Below are 27,201 nucleotides of genomic sequence, written 5' to 3' on the forward strand. Positions count from 1 at the left end.
AGAGGTTGAATATTGTGGTGAGCACTGGAGCAAGCTGAGTAGCACAAGACTTTAGCACTCGCCCAGATATACCATCTGGGCCTCCAGCTTTCCTCGTGTTCACACGCGTCAGAGCCCACCTCACCTCGTGCTCGGACACCGAGAATGTGTGCACATCCCCGGCGGTGGATCCCCCTCCAGCCTCGCTAGCCAGCGCCCCTTCGGTGCTGTTTTTAGACGGCGAGCTGGTGGTGTTACCCGTCTCAAACCGTGCGTAAAAAGAGTTCAGGTCATCAGCTAAGGAGGAGCCGGCACTTCCGGTTGAGGGGGTGCTGGACCTGTAGCTAGTTATAGTCCGTAGCCCCTGCCAAAGGCGCCTGGTGTCCTGCTGCTCCATCTGTGACTCCATCTTGTCCCGGTACCTCTTTTTTGCATCCTTCACTGCCCTTCGCAGTCGGTAGGACTCTCCCTTGTAGTCGTCCATGTTGCCGGATGCCAGGCCGGAGTTGTAATGCCAGGCCGGACCTAATCCTGCCCCTCATTTTAACGTGATAAATAACAAGCACAGCTTGGGCTGATGTGGCCTGTTGGTGTCGAGTCAGGTCTCGGTCGGTTGTCAAAGTGCATTGAAACCAGAGGCTCCCACACAAAGCTGCCTCATAAAGCTGGTTGTGGTGACCACTGGTTGTGGTGACCACACTCCGATACCTCCATCACTGGCACTGGTTCCAGTGCCCCCCCCCCCCCCCCCGCTCTGATACCTCCATCACTGGCACTGGTTCCAGTGCCCCCCCCCCCGCTCTGATTCCCCTATCAGGCGCTGGTTCTGCACTTTAGACGAGATACAGCATGGAAGGTTTAATTTCTACGTTAAATGACAATATAAAAAGGATGTATTTGAAACCAGCTAAGCTAACGATTGCAGCTAATGATAGGAGGTATAATAGAATATAAAGGAGGGGGATTTTTGACCAAATGGGTGATCATGAGCGAATATCAAGCGAGAAAGAGTTAGTGAAGGAAGGAACTACAAATGCTGGTTTACACTGAAGATGGACATAAAAAGCTGGAGTCACTCAGTGGGACAGGCAGCATCTCTGGAGGGAATAGGTGACGTTTCGGTTCAAGAACCTTCGTCAGAGTCGGCCTGATTCCATTTATGGACTCAACGTCATGCCTTTATTTCACGTCTGTAGTTTTTCGATGTATTGCCATGCGCAACATTGTCAGTGGGTGCATCCCTTCAAAATGGCGGTCCCGTTCTTTGAAGACGCTGCTTCAGAGGTTTGCAATCTTTAACCTTTTATGAACTTTTCACAATCTTCTCTGGTTAAGTTTATTCGAAGGACATTGCCATCTGATCACTGCAGAATTACCGTGAATCTGATTTGCTTTTCTATAGGATACTTAGAAATTGTATTCGGGGAGGTGAATGTTTCTGTTCTGCCATTGTGTACAAGGATCACTGACGGCTGACGGCAGTCTGTGTAGTGAGCTGCTGGTGGTCATTTGTTGTTGAGATACTGTATCATACATGTTTCATTGATATACTATACAATACGTATTATTCATGTTCATATGGTAGGACAGACTTGGCAGGAGGTAGGAGGTTGACAAAAGTTAAAACAATGTCCATTGCAACTGCAGTAACATGTCCCCCCCACTCCCCCATCCCCTCCTCCCCAAAATCCCCCCTCCCCTCTCCCCCCACTCCCCCCTCCCCTCCTCCCCCAAATCCCCCCTCCCCTCTCCCCCCACTCCCCCCTCCTCACTCCCTCGGTCCCTCCCCCTCCCTCCTCCTTCCCCCTCCTCCTCCTCCTCCTCCTCCTCCTCCTCCCCCCCTCCTCCTCCCCCCCCTCCTCCTCCTCCTCCCCCCTCCTCCTCCCCCCTCCTTCTCCCCCTCCTCCTCCCCTCTCCCCTCCCCCTCTCCCCTCCTCTCCCTCCTGTACTCCCTCCCTTCCCCACCCCCACCCCCTGTCCCCACCCCTCCCCCCTCCCTTCCACCCCCTCCCTTCCACCCCCTCCCGATCCGCACCCTCCCCCTCCCCCCTCCTCCCCTCCCTCCACCCCCACCCTCCCCCTCCCTCCTCCCCTCCCCTCCCTCCCTCCCTCCCCTCCCCTCCCCCTCCCCCTCCCCCCTCCCCTCCCTCCACCCCCACCCTCCCCCTCCCCCTCCTCCCCTCCCTCCACCCCCACCCTCCCCCTCCCCCCTCCTCCCCTCCCTCCACCCCCACCCTCCTCCCCTCCTCCCCTCCCTCCCTCCCTCCCTCCCTCCCTCCCTCCCTCCCTCCCTCCCTCCCTCCCTCCCTCCCTCCCTCCCTCCCTCCCTCCCTCCCTCCCTCCCTCCCTCCCTCCCTCCCTCCCCTCCCTCCCTCACTCCCCTCCCTCCCCCTCCCCCCACCCGCCCTCTCCCTCCTCCTCCCCTCACCCACTTTCCCCCCCTCTCCCTCCTCCTCTACCCCGATCTGATACCTGCATCACTGGCACTGGTTCCAGTGCCCCCTCCCCACTCTGATACCTGCATCACTGGCACTGGTTCCAGTGCCCCCTCCCCACTCTGATACCTGCATCACTGGCACTGGTTCCAGTGCCTCCTCCCCACTCTGATACCTGCATCACTGGCACTGGTTCCAGTGCCTCCTCCCCACTCTGATACCTGCATCACTGGCACTGGTTCCAGTGCCTCCTCCCCACTCTGATACCTGCATCACTGGCACTGGTTCGGTACTTTAGGCTCTAGAGGTACAACATGGAAACAGGCCCTAATTTCAAGGATCCAGCCTGGGTCGTGGTCCTGTCCACAGATTCATCCACACAGAGCCAACATGGACCCAAATTAAATGGAGTCCAGTCTGAAGAAGGATCACGACCCGAAACGTCACCCATTCCTTCTCTCCAGAGATGCTGGAGGATCGTCCCTCTGCATTACTTCAGATGTTTGTGTCTATCTTCGGTCTAAGCCAGCAACTGTAGATCGATCTTACACATGGACCCAAATGACCATGCTCCTGGGCCATAAGAGTTCAATGATCCCACCGGCTGGCTACTGAGGAGCAAGAACCATCTGCAGGGGATACTTCACCAGTGTTGGTGCTTGTCTGGTAGTGGACATGATGTGTTGTAACAACATCCTCCCTTGTATCCCAACAGAAACCCGTGCAGCCTGTCGACGATCCCCACGGCCTCAATGCTCAGGTGGTGTTTGGGGATTTCTCCGTCCCGCTAGTGGTCTTGTATCCTGGACTCAACACTCCACAGTAAGTATCCCTTCATATTTGTAATGCACTTTCAATAGACAATAGACAATAGATAATAGGTGCAGGAGTAGGCCATTCAGCCCTTCGAGCCAGCACCGCCATTCAATGCGATCATGGCTGATCACTCTCAATCAGTACCCCGTTCCTGCCTTCTCCCCATACCCCCTCACTCCGCTATCCTTAAGAGCTCTATCCAGCTCCCTCTTGAAAGCATCCAACGAACTGGCCTCCACTGCCTTCTGAGGCAGAGAATTCCACACCTTCACCACTCTCTGACTGAAAAAGTTCTTCCTCATCTCCGTTCTAAATGGCCTACCCCTTATTCTTAAACTGTGGCCCCTTGCTCTGGACTCCCCCAACATTGGGAACATGTTTCCTGCCTCTAATGTGTCCAATCCCCTAATTATCTTATATGTTTCAATAAGATCCCCCCTCATCCTTCTAAATTCCAGTGTATACAAGCCCAATCGCTCCAGCCTTTCAAGATACGACTGTCCCGCCATTCCGGGAATTAACCTAGTGAACCTACGCTGCACGCCCTCAATAGCAAGAATATCCTTCCTCAAATTTGGAGACCAAAACTGCACACAGTACTCCAGGTGCGGTCTCACCAGGGCCCGGTACAACTGTAGAAGGACCTCTTTGCTCCTATACTCAACTCCTCTTGTTATGAAGGCCAACATTCCATTGGCTTTCTTCACTGCCTGCTGTACCTGCATGCTTCCTTTCAGTGACTGATGCACTAGGACACCCAGATCTCGTTGAACATCCCCTCTTCCTAACTTGACACCATTCAGATAATAATCTGCCTTTCTATTCTTACTTCCAAAGTGAATAACCTCACACTTATCTACATTAAACTGCATCTGCCATGTATCCGCCCACTCACACAACCTGTCCAAGTCACCCTGCAGCCTTATTGCATCTTCCTCACAATTCACACTACCCCCCCAGCTTAGTATCATCTGCAAATTTGCTAATGGTACTTTTAATCCCTTCATCTAAGTCATTAATGTATATCGTAAATAGCTGGGGTCCCAGCACCGAACCTTGCGGTACCCCACTGGTCACTGCCTGCCATTCTGAAAGGGACCCATTTATCCCCACTCTTTGCTTTCTGTCTGTCAACCAATTTTCTATCCATGTCAGTACCCTACCCCCAATACCATGTGCTCTAATTTTGCCCACTAATCTCCTATGTGGGACCTTGTCGAAGGCTTTCTGAAAGTCGAGGTACACCACATCCACTGACTCTCCCTATCAATTTTCCTAGTTACATCCTCAAAAAATTCCAGTAGATTTGTCAAGCATGATTTCCCCTTCGTAAATCCATGCTGACTCGGAATGATCCTGTTACTGCTATCCAAATGCTCAGCAATTTCGTCTTTTATAATTGACTCCAGCATCTTCCCCACCACTGATGTCAGACTAACTGGTCTATAATTACCCGTTTTCTCTCTCCCTCCTTTCTTAAAAAGTGGGATAACATTTGCTATCCTCCAATCCACAGGAACTGATCCTGAATCTATAGAACATTATCATATCATATCATATATCTACAGCCGGAAACAGGCCTTTTCGGCCCTCCAAGTCCGTGCCGCCCAGTGATCCCCGTACATTAACACTATCCTACACCCACTAGGGACAATTTTTACATTTACCCAGCCAATTAACCTACATACCTGTACGTCTTTGGAGTGTGGGAGGAAACCGAAGATCTCGGAGAAAACCCACGCAGGTCACGGGGAGAACGTACAAACTCCTTACAGTGCAGCACCCGTAGTCAGGATCGAACCTGTGTCTCCGGCGCTGCATTCGCTGTAAAGCAGCAATTGAAAAATGATCTCCAATGCTTCCACTATTTCTAGAGCCACCTCCTTAAGTACCCTGGGATGCAGACCATCAGGCCCTGGGGATTTATCAGCCTTCAGTCCCATCAGTCTACCCAAAACCATTTCCTGCCTAATGTGGATTTCCTTCAGTTCCCCCATCACCCTAGGTTCTCCGGCCCCTAGAACATTTGGGAGATTGTGTGTATCTTCCTCAGTGAAGACAGATCCAAAGTAACGGTTTAACTCGTCTGCCATTTCTTTGTTCCCCATAATAAATTCCCCTGCTTCTGTCTTCAAGGGACCCACATTTGCCTTGACTATTTTTTTCCTCTTCACGTACCTAAAAAAACTTTTGCTATCCTCCTTTATATTATTGGCTAGTTTACCCTCGTACCTCATCTTTTCTCCCCGTATTGCCTTTTTAGTTAACTTTTGTTGCTCTTTAAAAGAGTCCCAATCCTCTGTCTTCCCACTCTTCTTTGCTATGTTATACTTCCTCTCCTTAATTTTTATGCTGTCCTTGACTTCCCTCGTCAGCCACAGGTGTCTCTTACTCCCCTTAGAGTCTTTCCGCCTCTTTGGGATAAATTGATCCTGCAACCTCTGCATTATTCCCAGGAATACCTGCCATTGCTGTAAACATAGGAAAATAGGTGCAAGAGTAGGCCATTCGGCCCTTCGAGCCAGCACTGCCTTTCAATATGATCATGGCTGATCATCTAAAATCAGTACCCCATTCCCACTCTTTCCCCATATCCCTTGACTCTGTTAGCCCAAAGAGCTTCAGTAAATCTAACTCTCTCTTGAAAACAACTTTAGTTTTGCTTAATTATTGTCACGTTTACTGAGGTAAGGTGAAAAGCCTTTTGTTGCGTGACAGCAAAAAAGACTGTAGATGATTACAATCGAACCACCCACAGTACAATACAGGATAAAGGGATAAAGATTTAAAAGAGTGGAACGATTATAATGAATGATTGCAGATCCACTTCTGGGACCAGGAGGCAGAGAGGCGCCTGGGTTCAGCTCCATCTTGTGTCTCATTCTGCAACATGCATAACAATTCGCAAACAAGGAACTGCGGGCGCTGGTTTATACGAAACATAGATAAAATGTGGGAGTAACTCAGTGGATCAGGTAGCACCTCTGGAGAAAAAGAATGGGTGACATTGCGGGTCGGAACCCTTCTTCAGCCTAAGTCTTGAGAAGGGTCCCCACCCGAAACGTCACCTATCCATGTTCTCCACAGATGCTGCCTGACCCGCTGAGTTACTCCAGCACTCTGTGAAACGTCACCTATCCATGTTCTCCACAGATGCTGCCTGACCCGCTGAGTTACTCGAATACTTTGTGTCTACACTTTGTGTCTTTGAACAAACTATCTGAATTGCTCAATACTTTGCAAAGTAAATTGTTCAAAGAGGCAGCGCAGGATGTGATGTCATATCATATCATATATCATATATATACAGCCGGAAACAGGCCTTTTCGGCCCTCCAAGTCCGTGCCGCCCAGCGATCCCCGCACATTAACACTATCCTACACCCACTAGGGACAATTTTTACATTTACCCAGCCAATTAACCTACATACCTGTACGTCTTTGGAGTGTGGGAGGAAACCGAAGATCTCGGAGAAAACCCACGCAGGTCACGGGGAGAACGTACAAACTCCTTACAGTGCAGCACCCGTAGTCAGGATCGAACCTGAGTCTCCGGCGCTGCATTCGCTGTAAAGCAGCAACTCTACCGCTGCGCCACCGTGCCGCATCGTGTGTTTCATCATCCTTTTTCTGAAACAGCCAATGTAGGATTGCCACACAGCAACAAACTTCAGAGCAGGAGAGAGGTTGTGCTTCTGGTGGATTACTGCGCACACACCTCAAGCAGGTTGTTCGCACAGTCTGCACAGGATGTCAACACTTCCTGCTACCAGTCTTTCATTTTATCTGAAATAATCTCTCCATAGCAACGTATTTCACACAGACTGGCAATGTTTGGTTACATAGCAAAGCAGGAAGTGCTGGAGGAACTCGGTGGGTCAAGCAACATCTGTGGAGGGAGTGGGCAGTCAAGGTTTCGGGGCAGGACCATTCTTCAGCATGTCCAACCACTTGTCCACATGCATGGCAGGGAGACTTTGATAAATGATATCCGCATTCATCGACACAGATCACATCTTCACAGACAGGAGGGGGGATAGATACCCCAGCAATCTCATTGTAGTTTCACCAACACAACATTTGCAATGGAAAGATGTGTAGGAAGGTTTACACCTAAGATAGACATAAAGATCTGGAGTAACTGAGCGGGTCAGGCAGCATCTCTGGAGAAAAGGAATGGGTGGTGTTTCGGGTTGAGACCCTTCTCCACAGTGCGAGTCAGGGGAAAGGGAAACAAGAAATATATACAGTGATGTAGAGAGATATAGAACAAATGAATGAAAGATGTGCAAAACATAACAATGAGCAAGGAAAGGTGGAGCCTACAATGGTCCATTGTTGGCTGTGGGGTCGGTGATAACGGGCTATACAGACAGGTGGAGCACCCATGGTCCATTGCTGGCTGTGGGGTCGGTGATAACGGGCTATACAGACAGGTGGAGCACCCATGGTCCATTGCTGGCTGTGGGGTCGGTGATAACGGGCTATACAGACAGTGAAACTAGTATGATGACTAGGGTGGGTGAGGACAGAGAGAGAGGGATACAAGGGTCACTTGATATATATTCCTCACGGGCTGAGTTACGTTTGTGTTTATTTGGAATGGTTATCATATATCGATACACTTTAAATGGCTCAATTGTAACCATAGAAATATAGAAACATAGAAACATAGAAAATAGGTGCAGGAGTAGGCCATTCGGCCCTTCGAGCAGCACCGCCATTCAATATGATTATGGCTGATCATCCAAAATCAGTACCCTGTTCCTGCCTTCTCCCCATATCCTTTGATTCCGTTAGCCCTAAGATATAAATCTCTCTTGAAAACATCCAGTGAATTGGCCTCCGCTGCCTTCTGTGGCAGAGAATTCCACATATTCATAACTCTCGGGGTGAAAAAGTTTTTCCTCATCTCAGTCCTAAATGGCCTACCCCTTATTCTTAAACTGTGGCCCCTGGTTCTGGACTCCCCCAAAATCTGGAACATTTTTCCTGCATCTAGCCTGTCCAACCCCTTAAGAATTTTATATGTTTCTATAAGATCTCCTCTCATCGTTCTAAATTCCAGTGAATACCAGCCCAGTCGACCTATTCTTTCATCATATCTCAGTCCCGCCATCCCGGGAATTAACCTGGTGAACCTATGCTGCACTCCCTGAAGAGCAAGAATTTCCTTCCTCAAATTAGGAGACCATGGTGGCGCAGCGGTAGAGTTGCTGCCTTACAGCGAATGCAGCGCCGGAGACTCAGGTTCGATCCTGACTACGGGCGCCGTCTGTACGGAGTTTGTACGTTCTCCCCGTGACCTGCGTGGGTTTTCTCCGAGATCTTCGGTTTCCTCCCACACTCCAAAGACGTACAGGTATGTAGGTTAATTGGCTGGGCAAAAGTAAAAATTGTCCCTAGTGGGTGTAGGATAGTGTTAGTGTGTGGGGATCGCGCGGACCCGGTGGGCCGAAGGGCCTGTTTCTGCGCTGTATCTCTAAATCTAAATCTAAAACTGCACACAATACTCCAGGTGCGGTCTCACCAGGGCACTGTACAACTGCAGTAGGACCTCCTTGCTCCTAAACTCAAATCCTCTCGCAATGAAGGCCAACATGTTATTAGCTTTCTTCACTGCCTGCTGTACCTGCAGGCTTCCTTTCAGTGACTGATGTACAAGCACACCCAGGTCTCGTTGCACCTCACCTTTTCCTAACCTGATGCCATTCAGATAATAATTTGCCTTGTTCTTGCCACCAAAGTGGATAACCTTGCATTGATCCACATTATACCGCATCTGTCATGTATCTGCCCACTCAGCCAACCTATCCAAGTCACCCTGCAACCTCATAGGCAGGAAATGGTTTTGGGTAGGCTGATGGGACTGAAGGCTGATAAATTCCCAGGGCCTGATGGTCTGCATCCCAGAGTACTTAAGGAGGTGGCTCTAGAAATAGTGGAAGCATTGGAGATCATTTTTCAATGTTCTATAGATTCAGGATCAGTTCCTGTGGATTGGAGGATAGCAAATGTTATCCCACTTTTTAAGAAAGGAGGGAGAGAGAAAACGGGTAATTATAGACCAGTTAGTCTGACATCAGTGGTGGGGAAGATGCTGGAGTCAATTATAAAAGACGAAATTGCTGAGCATTTGGATAGCAGTAACGGGATCATTCCGAGTCAGCATGGATTTACGAAGGGGAAATCATGCTTGACAAATCTACTGGAATTTTTTGAGGATGTAACTAGGAAAATTGACAAGGGAGAGTCAGTGGATGTGGTGTACCTCGACTTTCAGAAAGCCTTCGACAAGGTCCCACATAGGAGATTAGTGGGCAAAATTAGGGCATGTTAGGGTACTGACATGGATAGAAAATTGGTTGACAGACAGAAAGCAAAGAGTGGGGATAAATGGGTCCCTTTCGGAATGGCAGGCAGTGACCAGTGGGGTACCGCAAGGTTCGGTGCTGGGACCCCAGCTATTTACGATATACATTAATGACTTAGACGAAGGGATTAAAAGTACCATTAGCAAATTTGCAGATGATACTAAGTTGGGGGGTAGTGTGAATTGTGAGGAAGATGCAATAAGGCTGCAGGGTGACTTGGACAGGTTGTGTGAGTGGGCGGATACATGGCAGATGCAGTTTAATGTAGATAAGTGTGAGGTTATTCACTTTGGAAGTAAGAATAGAAAGGCAGATTATTATCTGAATGGTGTCAAGTTAGGAGGAGGGGGAGTTCAACGAGATCTGGGTGTCCTAGTGCATCAGTCAATGAAAGGAAGCATGCAGGTTCAGCAGGCAGTGAAGAAAGCCAATGGAATGTTGGCCTTCGTAACAAGAGGAGTTGAGTATAGGAGCAAAGAGGTCCTTCTACAGTTGTACCGGGCCCTGGTGAGACCGCACCTGGAGTACTGTGTGCAGTTTTGGTCTCCAAATTTGAGGAAGGATATTCTTGCTATGGAGGGCGTGCAGCGTAGGTTCACTAGGTTAATTCCCGGAATGGCGGGACTGTCGTATGTTGAAAGGCTGGAGCGATTGGGCTTGTATACACTGGAATTTAGAAGGATGAGGGGGGATCTTATTGAAACATATAAGATAATTAGGGGATTGGACACATTAGAGGCAGATAACATGTTCCCAATGTTGGGGGAGTCCAGAACAAGGGGCCACAGTTTGAGAATAAGGGGTAGGCCATTTAGAACGGAGATGAGGAAGAACTTTTTCAGTCAGAGGGTGGTGAAGGTGTGGAATTCTCTGCCTCAGAAGGCAGTGGAGGCCAGTTCGTTGGATGCTTTCAAGAGAGAGCTGGATAGAGCTCTTAAGGATAGCGGAGTGAGGGGGTATGGGGAGAAGGCAGGAACGGGGTACTGATTGAGAGTGATCAGCCATGATCGCATTGAATGGCGGTGCTGGCTCGAAGGGCTGAATGGCCTACTCCTGCACCTATTGTCTATTGTCTATGTCTATAGCATCCTCCTCGCAGCTCACACTGCCACCCAGCTTTGTGTCATCTGCAAACTTGGAGATGTCACATTTAATTCCCACGTCTATGTATTGGAGGCATTCTTCTTAAGTTTAGTTTAGTTTAGAGATACAGTGCGGAAACAGGACCTACGGCTAACCGAGCCCACGCATGTATTGTCTTTCCGCTGACTGGTTAGCACGCAACAAAAGCTTTTCACTGTACCTCGGTAGACGTGACAATAAACTGAATTGAACCGAACTGGAATTTACAAAGACAGTTTGATAATATCACTCGGTACATTATAAGCATCTTGTTTATATTTCAGAGTAACAACATATCCAGTTCAAGAAACAGGACAGCAGAGTTCAGTTTCGTTGGTTGAACCTGAGAAATGGTTAGTGGTTCCTTTGTTATGTTTTACATTTTACTGATTTATTACATTTTTCGTGATCCTTTTAGAAAAATCCGTCACTAAGGCAATGATAATGTTGCCAGAATCAGAGAATAACTGTTCTTGGGATTATTTCTGGCATGGTGGCACAACGGTAGAGTTGCTGCCTCACAGCATCAGAGACCCAGGTTCCATCCTGACTACAGATGCTGTCTGTACGGAGTTTGTACGTTCTCCCCATGACCTGCGTGGGTTTTCCCCGGGTGCTCTCGTTTCCTCCCACACTCCAAAGACGTACAGATTTTCAGGTTAATTGGTTTGGTAAAATTGTAAAAATTAATTGTCCCGAATGTGTGTAGGGTAAATGTTAATGTGTGCGGGCTCGGTGGGCCGAAGGGCCTGTTTCCGTACTGCATCTCTACTAAACTAAATGAAACTAAATAGGAATGCTTCCAACAATTTACCTGGAGTACACCTTGTGGCGTCACCTAGGGGTCAAGCCACTTACTGATCGAACCTTCGTCACCAGAACTGGAACGATCACGTGACAGGGAGATAAGGATAGCGGAGTGAGGGGGTATGGGGAGAAGGCAGGAACGGGGTACTGATTGAGAGTGATCAGCCATGATCGCATTGAATGGCGGTGCTGGCTCAAAGGGCTGAATGGCCTCCTCCTGCACCTATTGTCTATTGTCTATTGTCTATGACAGTTGACAGTTGGAGATAAGAGTTGACACTTGGAGATGACAGTTGACAGTTGGAGATGACAGTTGACAGTTGGAGATAAGAGTTGACACTTGGAGATGACAGTTGACAGTTGGACGAGTGGACGGAAGAGTGGTGCTCCTCTCAACAGCAACAAGCACTTAATTGTACTCCTAACTAAGCGCGCGTGTGTTTAACCATTGTTTCGTTAATAAAACCTGTTTGATTCACAACACTTGGTTTACTACATTGGTGACCCTCGACCATCCAAAACGGCTTATTTTGGATTTCAACAATGGACGCAGACGACGACCTGTCCCAGCAGAACGCAGCCACTCTCAAACTGCCTGTTTTCACAGCCACACGTGTGGTTCCAACAGACCGAGCCAGGCCCAGTTCAATATTCGGCGCATTACCGCCGATGCGACCAAGTATTTCTACGTGGTTGGCGCGTTGGACCAAGACACGGCCGGGAGCCTCATACATTACCTTCGCCAAACGCTCGCTGACGGCAATACGAGGGCCTCACAACACTCCTGCTTCACACTGGGGCTTAGCCGTCACGAACGTGCCGCCCGGCTCGCTCACATGGATGGGCTCGGCGATCGCAAGCTGTCAGTGCTGATGAGCAAGATGCTCTCCCTGATGGACGGACGTCAGCCTTGACTCCTATTTCAGCAAGCGTTTCCAGAGCAGATCGTGATGACATCCGCCTGCTTCTCGCCGGTAGTGATTCCACCGACCCCCGGCAGCTGGCTGAACGAGCGGCCGAGCAGTGGCTGGCCAAACTGTAGGATGGTGCTTCCATCGGTCGGGTGTCGGCAGCTCCACGGCGGTCCCAGCGGCCATTTCCAGCCCCCGCTGCCAGCACAGCGCCGAAGCCAGTCTCGAGCGACGCTGGCAAAGGTACACGGTGCTACTGCCACCAACGCTGGTGTTCCGAGGCCCAGTCGATGCCGTTCTCCCTGCACGCATCCGGGAAAAGCTGCGGCCATCCGTCAGTAATGGCTGTCGCGGTCGGCCAGAAACATCGCCTCTACATCTGGGATCGCCACTCTGGGCATCATATCCTCATCAACACGGGAGTGGAGGTCAGCTTATTGTCCCCGTTGGGAGCCGACATCCATCCCAGTAGGCGAGGGCCTCCCCTGACTGCCACCAACGGCAGCCCCATCCGGACGTACGCTGTCCGCACAGTTCCCCTTATTTGGGGCTCCTGCCACTTCACTCGGCCTTTCACTGTTGAGCACGTGTCCCTACCCTTGGGCGCCGGCCGGTTGCCTCCGGGCACATTCTCTGTGGGTTGGTGTGAAGGGACAATGCCTTGTCCACTCTCAGACTTCCCAACCCGTCTGTGCTCCCCGCCGTTCCTGCTGCCCCACACCTCGACTTCATAACTTCCGCTAAGAACGTGTATGCTCAGATACTAGCAGCTTTCCCTGCCATCCTGACTCCTCAGTTCCAATCCGCCCGCCCCAACCACAGCATGCTGCAACATATCCCCACGGTTACATTTCTAATCCACCCCCACATTAATCTGGCTGAGTGCCAGTTTGGCCTTAATTCCATTAATTTCCTTGGCCATCACTTCACCCAACATGGTGCAGTCCCAATCCCGGCCAAGACTGAGACCATCTGTCACAGACTGTCCTGTTCACTCACCTGCCAGCCATGCCCACCATGTTAAGCCAACTCCCCTCACCTGTTCACTCACCTGCTCTAGATCACCAATCAAGCCAGCATATAAACCCTTCCTGCACACACACTCTTTGCCAGATTGTTCTTAGCCCTCATGTAAGACTCCAGCAATCTCTCTTGGACTGATTTGCCGTTGCCGACCCTGCCTGCTCCCGACCTTCATGCCTCGTCGTAGCCCTGGTGAACGCCTCAGTCTTCTGTCCCCGACACGTAGAAAGAAAGCTCATTCTAAAACTACTTCCTTGGTTCCGTGTGCTGCATTTGGGTCCGTTACACCATCGGGCAGTTTCCTCGGCCTTCCACAGTGAAAGGTCTCCAGGTGTTGGCATGGTAAACCTCTACCATCAGTTGGTGCCAGGGCTGCCAGGATAATGCGGCTGTTGTTCATTCCTGGCCAGCAAGCAGCGGGACCTCGAGTGGGAGGCTGGGGCCACGGCCGCTTTCACCGGTGCAAATCAGGAGCTAACACAGGCAACGATGCTGGTCCACCCACGGGCTGAGCTCCGACCGCCCTGACTGTGGAAGCCTCTGACACTGCTGTGGGGGGAGTACTCCAACAGCTGATCGATGGCCACTGGTAACGATGCTGGTCCACCCACGGGCTGAGCTCTGACCGCCCTGACTGTGGAAGCCTCTGACACTGCTGTGGGGGGAGTACTCCAACAGCTGATCGATGGCCACTGGTAACGATGGTGGTCCACCCACGGGCTGAGTTCCGACCGCCCTGACTGTGGAAGCCTCTGACACTGCTGTGGGGGGAGTACTCCAACAGCTCTCACCGCCCTGACTGTGGAAGCCTCTGACACTGCTGTGGGGGGAGTACTCCAACAGCTCTGACCGCCCTGACTGTGGAAGCCTCTGACACTGCTGTGGGGGGAGAACTCCAACAGCTGATCGATGGCCACTGGTAACCACTCGCTTTGAAACCGAAGATCTCAGAGAAACCCCACGCAGGTCACGGGGAGAACGTACAAACTCCGTACAGACGGCGCCCGTAGTCAGGATCGAACCTGTGTCTCCGGCGCTGCATTCGCTGTAAGGCAGCAACTCTACTGCTGCGCCACTGTGCCCTTTCGACCGTGAGCTCCTGGCGCTGTACCTGACCGTCCGCCACTATGTCCTTGAGGGCAGACCTTTCACGGCCTTTACCGACCACAAGCCCCTTTTTGCGAAGGTCTGCGATCCCTGGTCCTCACTGCAGCAGCGTCACTTGGCTTACATCTCCGCGTACACGACCTGTTTCCAGCACATTGCGGGTACAGGCAACCAGATCGCCGACACCTTGTCCTGCACTACCATCAATGGCGTCCTCACTTTAGCCCAGGGCATCGACTATTCGGCCCCAGCAGCTGTGCAGCAGGATGATGAGGAGATGCATGCCTACCGCACCGCCATGTCCAGCCTGTCCTTGGAGGGTGTACCTCTGGGACCCGCTGGCACCTCGGTCCTTTGCTAATGGCCAGCCTCAGCCCATCGCCCCCAGGGCTTGGCGTCGCCGGATTTTGGATTCTGTCCATGGTTTGGCCCACCCTTCCATCCGGGCAGCAACGGCGCTGGTTGCGGCAAAGTTTATGTGGCACGGGTTGCGGAAGTAGGTTGCCAACTGGGCCAGGGTGTGCGTTCCCTGCCAGGCATCTACGGTCCAGCGTCACATCAAGGCGCCCTGCAGGATCTCGCTTTGCCGCACCGTGGCTTTGACCATATCCACGTTGATCTGGTGGGCCCACTACCACCATCCAGGGGTGTCCCCACCTTCCCACCATTGTACACCGATTGTCCCGCCCGCCGATACCTCTGGCACAACGTGTGCCCTCGCTGCTCACTGCATCGCCCGTGTATGGTGTGCCAGTGGACATCTCATCAGACCGCGGCGCACAGTTCACCTCTGTGTTGTGGTCCGCCATGGCAGCTGGGCCAGCTGTGCCGGTGCGTATCCACTGGCAGCTGGGCCAGCTGTGCTGGTGTGTCTCCACTGGCAGCTGGGCCAGCTGTGCTGGTGCGTCTCCACTGGCAGCTGGGCCAGCTGTGCTGGTGTGTCTCCACTGGCAGCTGGGCCAGCTGTGCTGGTGTGTCTCCACTGGCAGCTGGGCCAGCTGTGCGGGTGTCTCCACTGGCAGCTGGGCCAGCTGTGCGGGTGCGTCTCCACTGGCAGCTGGGCCAGCTGTGCGGGTGCGTCTCCACTGGCAGCTGGGCCAGCTGTGCGGGTGCGTCTCCACTGGCAGCTTGGCCAGCTGTGCGGGTGCGTTACCACTGGCAGCTGGGCCAGCTGATTAATTGTAAATTAATTGTCAAATCTTTACTAATATTTATCTGTTCTTTCTGTTATAGAATGCATACCATGGGTTGTTGAAAGTTATTCTGGCTGAAGAGTTGATATTTCCACCAAGAAATTACACCGACAGTGGAGCGCAGCCAGATACAATTATATTAGTTTGAAGTAGTTCAACTTTATATTTTAAATTGTGCTTTTCCTTTATGTTGTATTGTAATGTATTTGAAAAACAATAAGCTTTAAAATTATTTAATGGCTGAGTACTACCTCTAGCTTTAGAGGTAGACGTGAAGCCTTGCAGTTGAACACCAGAGGTGGCATTGTGGGAGCGTGAAACCGTTGCTCAGAAAGTGACCTCTGTTGGTGGACTTTTACCACACCTCCTCTGTGCGTTTAAATAGTAAGCACTAAATTGCTGCTGCAGAGATATCCTTTGTCTCATTGCAGTAAACAAACTTTATTGTTAAAATGTAATAACATAATAAATTTAAATTATCTGGTTTTAATATTAGTGTGTTTATCAAAATATGATTTTCAAAATAAAAATTTGATTTCACTTTGAGTTTAATGATGTTGTCTGTAAATATAGAAACAAGGAATTGCAGATGCTGGTTTACACAAAAGGGCACAAAGTGCTGGAGTAACTCAGCGGGTCAGGCAGCATCTGTGGAGAACATGGATAGGTGACGTTTCACAGAGTGCTGGAGTAACTCAGCGGGTCAGGCAGCATCTGTGGAGAACATGGATAGGTGACGTTTCACAGAGTGCTGGAGTAACTCAGCGGGTCAGGCAGCATCTGTGGAGAACATGGATAGGTGACAAGTGGCAAGATGTGGAGAGGATGTTTCCACTAGTGAGACAGTCGCGGTGTGTTGCTCGGCTGCAGGGTCGGTCTGCAGATTGATTGCCATCTGTGACCAGTTAGAGCCGGCAGCGGGAGCCATATTCAACCGCAGGAAGGGCGAGGCCATGCTCTTTGGAACTGGCCCGACTGTTCCCCCGTCCCCTTCACCATCAAGCCTGACTACTTGATGGTGCTGGGAGGTTTAGCATGTCAGACGGTGCTGCACACACTAATTCAGTTTTGTACACACACCGCCAGGTTCAGGAACAGATACTTTCCTACAAGCATCAGGTTCTTGAACTGACCCACACACCCGTGATCCCCCTCGGCAACAGAACTGACCCACACACCCGTGATCCCCCTCGGCAACAGAACACTATGGACCACCTCTTGCACAAACACAGACTTGTTTTTTTCTAATCATTGTTGTTGCACTCGAGTCTTTGGATTTTGCAGTCTTCTTTATTCCTGCATTTTACATGTAATTTTGTACAATTTATGCATAATTTATTCCTGTGTGTGTCTGAGACTATGTGCCTGTGTTGCTGCAGCAAGCAACATTTTCATTTTCATCTCCATCTCCACCTCACGCTGCCTCGGCAAGGCCAGCAGCATAATCAAGGACCAGTCTCACCCCATCTCCACCTCACGCTGCCTCGGCAAGGCCAGCAGCATAATCAAGGACCAGTCTCACCCCATCTCCACCTCACGCTGCCTCGGCAAGGCCAGCAGCATAATCAAGGACCAGTCTCACCCCATCTCCACCTCATGCTGCCTCGGCAAGGCCAGCAGCATAATCAAGGACCAGTCTCACCCCATCTCCACCTCACGCTGCCTCGGCAAGGCCAGCAGCATAATCAAGGACCAGTCTCACCCCATCTCCACCTCACGCTGCCTCGGCAAGGCCAGCAGCATAATCAAGGACCAGTCTCACCCCATCTCCACCTCACGCTGCCTCGGCAAGGCCAGCAGCATAATCAAGGACCAGTCTCACCCCGGTCACTCCCTCTTCTTCCCCTTCCCCATCAGGCAAAAGGTAGAGAAGTGTGAAAACCTCCAGATTCAGAGACAGTTTCTTCCCGGCTGTTATCAGGCAACTGAACCATCCTATCACCAACTAGAGAGTGGTCCTGACTTCCCATCTACCTCATTGGAGATCCTCGAACTATCTTTAATCAGACTTTACTGGACTTTACGTTGCACTAAACATTATTCACTTCATCATGTATCTGTACACTGTGGATGACTCGATTGTAACCATGTATTGTCTTTCTGCTGACGGGATAGCGCGCAACAAAAGCTTTTCACTGTACCTCAGTACACTTGACAATAAACTAAACTAAACTAAAGACAGACACAAAATGCTGGAGTTCTTGATTAGAAAGCATGAAAATGGGATTAGGAGGCAGAGATCAGCCATGATTGAATGGCGGAGTGGACTCGATGGGCCGAATGGCCTAATTCTACTCCTATACCTTGTGAATTCAGCGGGACAGGCAGTATGTCTGGAGAGAACGAGTGTGTGACATTTTGCTTTTTTTCACACCTCGCTACAGCTAACAAAATGACCTGTTTCCTTTATCATTGTTACTGTTTTGCATTTTTTTCATTCATTTGTTCAGTCTGAAGAAGGGTCTCGACCCGAAAGGTCACCAATTCTCTCTAGAGATGCTGCCTGTCCCGCTAAGTTACTCCAGCATTTTGTGTCATATACCAGCATCTGCAGTTCTTTCCTTTCCTAAACTAAACTAAACTAAACTAAATTAAACTAAACTAAACTAAACTAAACCTCACCACAGTCATGCACATGTACCTCCACCTCACCACAGTCATGCACATAATGATAATAATGAAGTTATTGAAGATGCTGCATCCTTTTAGTGGAAGTTGGAATGTGACCAGTCAAGCATTAAGTATAAGGTGAAGTTGCAGCCACATTTCTTATCCCCCCACTCCACCCCGAGCAGGGTTATCTTTCTCACCTCCCGAAGGTGTGAATCATCGACCACAGAACCACTGAAAGAATTCTCAGAGCTTGGGCAGTCACGAGCTGCTGACCAGATGACCACAACTCTCTGGGTGATGACCATTGACCAGCCTCTGTACCACGGCTTCTGCAGTCCGAGCAAACCTCCAGCAGCAGCCACGTGCTTCTCTGTAAACCAGCAGTAGTAAACAGCACGGTAAATAACAGGCAAACTAGAGCAGCACGGTGGCGCAGCGGTAGAGTTGCTGCCTCACAGCGCCAGAGACCCGGGTTCCATCCTCACTACGGGTGCTGTCTGTACGGAGTTTGTATGTTCTCTTCGTGACCTGTGTGGGATTTCTCCAGGCGCTCTGGTTTCCTCCCATACTCCAAAGACATACAAGTTTGTAGGTTAATTGGCTTTGGTAAGTTGTAAAATTGTCCCTAGTGTGTCTAGGTTAGTGTATGGAGTGACCGCTGTATGGAGTCGGCATGGACTCGGTGGGCCGAAGGGCCTGTTTCAGTGCTGTAAAGTCTAATGATAAGGGGCCAGCCAACCCTCTGCTTGAATTAACCAGAGGGAATGGGCATGACATGCAGTATCTGTGCAATGAATTCCACAGATTCACCACCCTCTGATTCCTCCTCATCTCCTTCCTAAAGGAACGTATTTAAATTCTGAAGCTATGACCTCTAATCCTAGACTCTCCCACTAGTGGAAACATCCTCTCCACATCCACTTTATCCAAGCCTTTCAGTATGCGGTAAGTTTCAATGAGGTCCCCCCTCACAGAAGGCTGTGGAGGCCAAGTCAGTGGATATATTTAAGGCAAAGATAGATAGATGTTTGATAAATATGGGTGTCAGAGGTTATGGCGAGAAGGCAGGAGAATGGGGTTAGAAGGGAGAAATAGATCAGCCATGATTGAATGGCGGAGTAGACTTGATGGGTCGAATGGCCGAAATCTGCTCCTATCTCTAATGATTCTTTGAACTCCAGCATGTACAGGCTCAGAGCCGTCAAACGCATATGTGTTAATCCACACATTCCTGGAATCATTCTTGTAAACCTCCTCTGGAACCTCTCCAGAGCCAGCACATCCTTCTTCAAATATTGTGCCCAAAATTGCTCACAATACTCCAGATGCCGCCTGACCCGCTGAGTTACTCCAGCACTCTGTGAAACGTCGTCTATCCATGTTCTCTAGAAATGCCGCCTGACCCGCTGAGTTACTCCAGCACTCTGTGAAACGTCACCTATCCATGTTCTTCAGAGATGCTGCCTGACCCGCTGAGTTACTCCAGCACTCTGTGAAACGTTACCTATCCATGTTCTCCAGAGATGCCGCCTGACCCGCTGAGTTACTCCAGCACTTTGCGTCCTTTCCTAGTTTGGGGAGTTGTGGTTGGAGTCGTTATTGTCGGAGTGGCGGTACTGCATTTTCTAGATGATACACATTGCCAGAATGGCAGCATCTCCACAACCACTCTATCCATGCCTTTCGCACTCTTCTTAAAGCAGCCTTTGGGAAATAAGAGGAGTATAGTTGTGGCCACCTCCTCTCTGAATTGGTGTAGTTCTTTTGCATAGTCTTTTCATTACTTAGTTTCCAGTTTTCAACCTCATGTGAGCAGAGAGCTCAACCACAAACTCTAGCATCTATTAGCCAGCGACCACAAGGGACTTCACATCCAAGCTCAGCGACTGCTGGACCTTTGCACCAAGAGCTCTTCTTAAGTGCAGGAAACATAGAAACATAGAAATGGAAAATAGGTGCAGGAGTAGGCCATTTGGCCCTTTGAGCCAGCACTGCCATTCATTGTGATAGAAACATAGAAACATAGAAAATAGGTGCAGGAGTAGGCCATTCGGCTGATCATCCACAATCAGTATCCCGTGCCTGCCTTCTCCCCATATCCCTTGATTCCACTAGACCCTAGAGCTCTATCTAACTCTCTTTTAAATTCATCCATTGAATTGGCCTCCACTGCCTTCTGTGGCAGGGAATTCCACAAATTCACAACTCTCTGGGTGAAAAAGTTTTTTCTCACCTCAGTTTTAAATGGCATCCCCTTTATTCTTAGACTGTGGCCCCTGGTTCTGGACTCCCCCAACATGGGAACATTTTTCCTGTATCTAGCTTGTCCAGTCCTTTCATAATTGTATATGTCTCAATAAGATCCCCTCTCATCTTTCTAACCTCCAGTGAATACAAGCCTATTTTTTCCAATCTTTCCTCATATGACAGTCCCGACATCCCGGGGATTAACCTCGTGAACCTACGCTGCACTGCCTCAATAGCAAGGACTTCCTTCCTCAAATTAGGAGACCAAAACTGCATACAATACTCCAGATGTGGTCTCACCAGGGCCCTATACAACTGCAGAAGGATTTCTTTAATCCTATACTCAAATCCTCTCGTTATGAAGGCCAACATGCCATTAGCTTTCTTCACTGCCTGCTATACCTGCACTCTTACTTTCAGTGACTGGTGTACAAGGACACCCAGGTCTCGCTGCACTTCCCCTTTACCTAATCTGACACCATTGAGATAATAATCTGCCTCCTTGTTTTTGCCGCCAAAGTGGATAACCTCACATTTATCTATATTACACTTCATCTGCCATGCATCTGCCCACTCACTCAACCTGTCCATGTCACCCTGCAACCTCCTAACATCCTCTTCGCAGTTCACACTGTCACCCTGCTTTGTGCCATCTGCAAACTTGCTAGTGTTACTTCTAATTCCATCATCCAAATCATTAATATATATTGTAAATAGTTGCGGCCCTACCGAGCCTAGCGGCACTCCACTCACCACTGCCTGCCATTCTGAAAATAACCCGTTTACTCCTACTCTCTGCTTCCCGTCTGCCAACCAATTCTCTATCCATGTTAATACCCTACCCCCAATACCATGTGCTCTAATTTTGCGCACCAATCACCTGTGTGGGACCTTATCAAAGGCTTTCTGAAAGTCCAGATACACTACAATCACTGGCTCTCCCTCATCCATTTTACTTGTTACATCCCCAAAAAATTTCAGAAGATTAGTCAAGCAGGATTTCCTCTTCATAAATCCATGCTGACTTGGACCAATCCTTTTACTGCTATCCAAATGCGCCGTTATTACCTCTTTAATAATTGACTCCAGCATCTTCCCCACCACCAGTCAGGAAGGAGGAAACGCATTATGTGACTCTCTCATTGTACTGTCCCATTTTGCAAGGATATGTCAACACACTAATACAAACCTTGACACTCGCTTTGCTTAGACGTCGTGTGTATGCACTGTCTGTGCAGTACAGTTTTGAGATTCTTGTATTAATGGCTGATAATATACCTCTACATCTGTGGTCACGGCGGGTAATTACAAATAGAATATCGGAACAACTCACAATTACAAGTAGTTTAGCTTAGTTTAGAGATACAGCACAGAAACAGACACAAAACGCTGGAGTAACTCAGCAGGTCAGGCAGCATCTCTGGAGAAAAGGAACCTTCCCTGGAAGTATAGTTTTGTTTAGTTCATTATTGTCACATGTACCGCGACACAGTAAAAAATGTTTTTGGTGCATGCTATCCAGTCAGAGAAAATACTATACACGATTACAATCAAGCCCTCTACAGTAAACTGAGACACGATACAACAATTAGTGCAAGATAAAGTCCAGTAAAGTCTGAATAAAGATAGTTTGAAGGATTCCAATGAGGTATGCCATATGCCAACTCAGATGCATATAAAATAAAAGGACTGGACAAGCTAGATGCAGGAAAAACGTTCTTGATGTTGGGGGAGTCCAGAACCAGGGGCCACAGTTTAAGAATAAAGGGGAGGCCATTTAAAACTGAGATGAAAAAAAATCTTTTTCACCCAGAGAGTTGTGAATTTGTGGAATTTTCTGCCGCAGAAGACAGTAGAGGTTAATTCATTGGATGAATTTAAAAGCGAGTCAGATAGAGCTCTAGGAGCTAGCGGAATCAAAGGATATGGGGAGAAGGCAGGCACGGGTTACTGATTGTGGATGATCAGCCATGATCACAATGAATGATCATGGCCTCCTCCTGCACCTGTTTTCTATGTTTCTATGTAGATGGGGGGGTCAGGTTGAGGGGTGACTGTGGGGCCTGGGGGCATTTTCACAGGAGGGGTGGGTGATGGTTGGTGCTCCTTCCACCAACAATATGGGACTCCTGGGAGTTCCCACTGCATGGACCTGAGGTTCCCGGCACCATCCCGAATGCTCCCACTCCAAACGGAGAGGTCGTTGTCCAGGGATGCTCGAGCTCAGGTCCGTGAATGCGGATATTGCATTCATCAGGGAGGGACCCCGCATGAGGGGCAATCAAGGACAACGAGGGACTAATCAAGCCAGCATATAAACCCTTCCTGCACACACACTCTTTGCCAGATTGTTCTTAGCCCTCATGTAAGACTCCAGCATTCCCTCTTGGACTGATTTCCCGTTGCCGACCCTGCCTGCTCCCGACCTTCATGCCTCGTCGTAGCCCTGGTGAACGCCTCAGTCTTCTGTCCCCGACAGGTAGAAAGAAAGCTCATTCTAAAACTACTTCCTTGGTTCCGTGTGCTGCATTTGGGTCCGTTACACCATCGGGCAGTTTCCTCGGCCTTCCACAGTGAAAGGTCTCCAGGTGTTGGCATGGTAAACCTCTACCATCAGTTGGTGCCAGGGCTGCCAGGATAATGCGGCTGTTGTTCATTCCTGGCCAGCAAGCAGCGGGACCTCGAGTGGTGAGGCTGGGGCCACGGCCGCTTTCACCGGTGCAAATCAGGAGCTAACACAGGCAACGATGCTGGTCCACCCACGGGCTGAGCTCCGACCGCCCTGACTGTGGAAGCCTCTGACACTGCTGTGGGGGGAGTACTCCAACAGCTCCGAGGACAACGAGGGACTAATGGGGACTGCATTGAACACTTTGTGATGTTGTCACTGCCCTATACTCTCTACATACTTTGTGTATGGCACGCAAAACAAAGAATTTCATAAAGTATAATAAAGTATCATAAAGTATCATGTGGAGAGATGTTTCCACTTGTGGGAGAGTCTAGGACCAGAGGATGCACCTTTAGAAAGGATGTAAGGAGGAATTTCTTTAGTCAGAGGGTGGTGAATCTGTGGAATTCATTGCCACATTGAGCATTTTTAAAGTGGAGATTGAAAGAATCGTGATTATTAAGAGTGTGAAAAGTTATGGGGAGAAGGCAGGCAAATGGGGTGGAGAGGGAAAGATTGATCAGCCATGATTGAATTGTAGAGTAGCATCGAATGGCCAAATGGCCAAATTCTGCTCCTGTGACTTATCATAGTCACACAGCTTGGAAACAGGCCCATTGGCCCACCTTGCCCACACCGACCAACATGCCCCATCTATACTACTCCCAACTGCCCGCGTTTGGCCCATATCCGTCTGAAGCAGGACTAGATTAAGTTAGTGTGGGGCCCGTAGCATATGTTATAAAAGGGCCCTAAATACAGGACAAGGTGACGTCACCACCCGCTCCCCAAGTGACCTCACCCAGCCAGCGGCCACGTGCTCCCGCTCCACCAATGGCGGCCGCCTAGGCCGGGAGGCGGGTTGCTATGCAACCACCGTCAGGCAGCGTTCAGGCCTACAACGCCCCCACCCTGGGCCTAATACGGGATATGGGTGGTCCCGAATGGGACAAGCCAATTTAGCCCAAAATACGGGATGTCCAAGCTAATACGGGGCAGTTGTGTTTTTGGGGTTTTTGGGGTTGTGTAATTTTAATGCCTATTTAATGCTTTTATTATTTGTCATCCAACACCTCCCTGAATTCACCACCTTCCATGTCCTTCTCCATGGTGAATACAGGTGAGGAGTATCCATTCCGCACCTCAGCCACACCTCCAGACTCCACACATAGATCAGCCCCTCGACCCACCTGGACCCCTCCTTCCTGGTGACCCTCGTGCTCATCATACTCAGAAACCTTCATTGACCTGCAAGGAATTCCAAACCGAGTAGTTAATACTAGTTAATATTTAGACCACTGGAACCAACAGCGTGTAACTAAAGGCCCCATGCTGGACTGGAAAAGGACATTCATTCATTTACTGAAGTAACTTTCCACTGACTGCAAGGAGCACCTGACGAGCCGACAGCAGGTGGAAGGAGGGGTGGGACGGAGGCTGGTCGGTGATAGGTGCAACCAGAATGAGAGGGGATGCTGGGCAGATGGAACCAGGGAGGGGAGGGGAGGGGTAGGGGAGGGGAGGGGAGGGGAGGGGAGGGGAGGGGAGGGGAGGGGATGGGGATGGGGATGGATGGGACCGGTGAACAGTGGCAGCATCACTGGATAGAAGGAATGGGCAACGTTTCGGGTTGAGGCAGTCTGAAGAATGGTCTCAATCCGAAACATCACCCACTCCTATCCAGAGATGCTGCCTGTCCCACTCAGTTACTCCAGCATTTTGTGTCTATCTTCAGTGTAAACCAGCATCTGCAATTCCTTCCTGAACAGAGGGATTGGCCGGCTTGGTGGGCAGGTGAATGTGCGTGGAAGAACACCCTGGGTGTGGAAGAACAGGGGTGTGTGTTATCCTAAATTTGAAAATTCATTGTTCACACCACTTGTAAGCAATACAAGTGGAAGATTCCCCAGAGTGGCGCAGTGGCGCAGTGGCGCAGTGGAGCAGTGGCGCAGTGGAGCAGTGGCGAAGTGGTGCAGTGGCGCAGTGGAGCAGTGGCGCAGTGGAGCAGTGGCGCAGTGGTGCAGTGGCGCAGTGGAGCAGTGGCGCAGTGGTGCAGTGGCGCAGTGGAGCAGTGGCGCAGTGGTGCAGTGGCACAGTGGAGCAGTGGCGCAGTGGCGCAGTGGAGCAGTGGCGCAGTGGAGCAGTGGCGCAGTGGTGCAGTGGCACAGTGGAGCAGTGGAGCAGTGGCGCAGTGGAGCAGTGGCGCAGTGGAGCAGTGGCGCAGTGGAGCAGTGGCGCAGTGGAGCAGTGGCGCAGTGGGTAGAGCCGCTGCCTCATGGCACCAGAGTCCCAGCTTTGATCCTGACCTCAGATGCTATCTGTGCGTGGAGTTTGTACGTTCTCCCTGTGACCGTGTGGAATTTCTCCGGGTGTTCCGGTTTCCTCCCACATCCCAAAGACGTACAGGTTTGTAGATTAACTGACCTTTATAAATTAAATTTACCCCTTGTGTGCAGGGAATGGGCGTGAAAGTAGGATAACATAGAAATAGTGTGAATGGGTTAGTGATCGTCCGTGTGGACTAGGTGGGTCAAAGGGCCTGTTTCCGTGCTGTATCTCTAAACCAAACTAAACAACCACCTACCAGAATGAAGAAGGGTCTCGACCCGAAAGGTCACCCATTCCTTCTCTCCAGAGATGTTGCCTGACCCGCTGAGTTCCTCCAGCATTTTGTGTCTATCTTCGATTGAAACCAGCATCTGCAGTTCCTTCCTCCACCACCTACCAGTCTATGCCCCACCCTGTGACGTAGTTCATGGGGGAACAGGGGAGACCGCTCCCCTTCAGCACATTGTTGAAAAGTGACGCCTTTTCAACAATTTTTTAACACTTTAGTTCACTTGTACTATAAAAGTCGAATCTCATTATTTTTTTATTGTTTTGCTATCGCATGGCCTTGGAAGAACTTTCTGGAGCCATTACTTTATTCGACCAACCTCTCAATGCTTTGAACTGTCTGCTCAATCTCCTGTGATGTGTTGGTGGCCACTGGCATCTGGGGAACCAAAACAAAGCGTGACATCATAACCTCCTCTCTAACTGGCAGTTTACCTTGTCTTTCAGTACTAAAAGAAGAACAATGCTGTCAGATCAAATCTTTCGCACTGACTCTAAAGAAACTTTGTGATACTAGATGGGTGTCCAGAAAGTCAGCAGTAGAGGCAGTCTTGCAGAATTTATCAGCACTGGTAGTTGCTCTACAAAGAATTCTGGATGGTGAGATAAAAAACTGTACCCCTAAGCAGCTCGCTGAAGCAAAAAATATACTGGAAACACTCAGTACATGAATTCTTAGTTATTCTTATATTCTGGAGTAAAGTGCTGGACAAGGCTTTCAATTTATCCACATATTTACAGAAAAGTAGTCTAGATCTGGTAATGGCTTCTCATTTGATTCAGCTTTTTGAAAAATATATGAAAAATATGCAAAATGAATATGAATCTCAATTCAAAACTTTTTTTATTGTGTTTTGATTTTAAATACAAAATAACAATTATGTACTTCCTTTAAAACTGAATCTTCCTTGTGTTTTGATTTTAAACACAAAATATAAATGTATAATGAGTTTTAAATTGTGTCATGGCGCCTTTTTTTATGTGCTCGCTCCCCCTAACTTTAGAACCTGGCTAGGCCCCTGTTCTGCTCCCCCTAACTTTAGAACCTGGCTAGGCCCCTGGTCCCACCACTCCCTTGTACTGCATATACTGACAACCTTCCTCTTTCCTCTCACAGTCTCAACCCAAAAGGTCAACACACACCTTTTGCCGCCACAGATGCTGCCTGACCCGCGGAGTTCTTCCAGAGTTCTGTTTTCTTTTGCTCCAGAGTTAATGGCGTGTGAGAACACTGTCAATCAGGGAGGGTAAGATGCAACGGAGAGTGGAGGTTGTGAGGTGGAGGGAG

At 49.7% G+C, this 27,201-nt stretch overlaps 1 long non-coding RNA gene across 1 annotated transcript in view; it reads left to right on the forward strand.

Moving 5' to 3' along the window:
• The window catches only part of LOC144606194 (uncharacterized), a 51,751-nt gene extending 35,835 nt beyond the window's left edge, over positions 1–15,916 (forward strand). The window contains exons 2-4 of the long non-coding RNA XR_013548926.1: positions 3,130–3,236; positions 11,010–11,078; positions 15,807–15,916. This is a non-coding gene — a long non-coding RNA (uncharacterized LOC144606194). The remainder of the gene's footprint in view (positions 1–3,129; positions 3,237–11,009; positions 11,079–15,806) is intronic.
• The last annotated feature ends 11,285 nt before the right edge of the window (positions 15,917–27,201 follow it).

This window comes from Rhinoraja longicauda, chromosome 26 (assembly GCF_053455715.1).
Source record: "Rhinoraja longicauda isolate Sanriku21f chromosome 26, sRhiLon1.1, whole genome shotgun sequence".
NCBI lineage: Eukaryota > Metazoa > Chordata > Chondrichthyes > Rajiformes > Arhynchobatidae > Rhinoraja > Rhinoraja longicauda.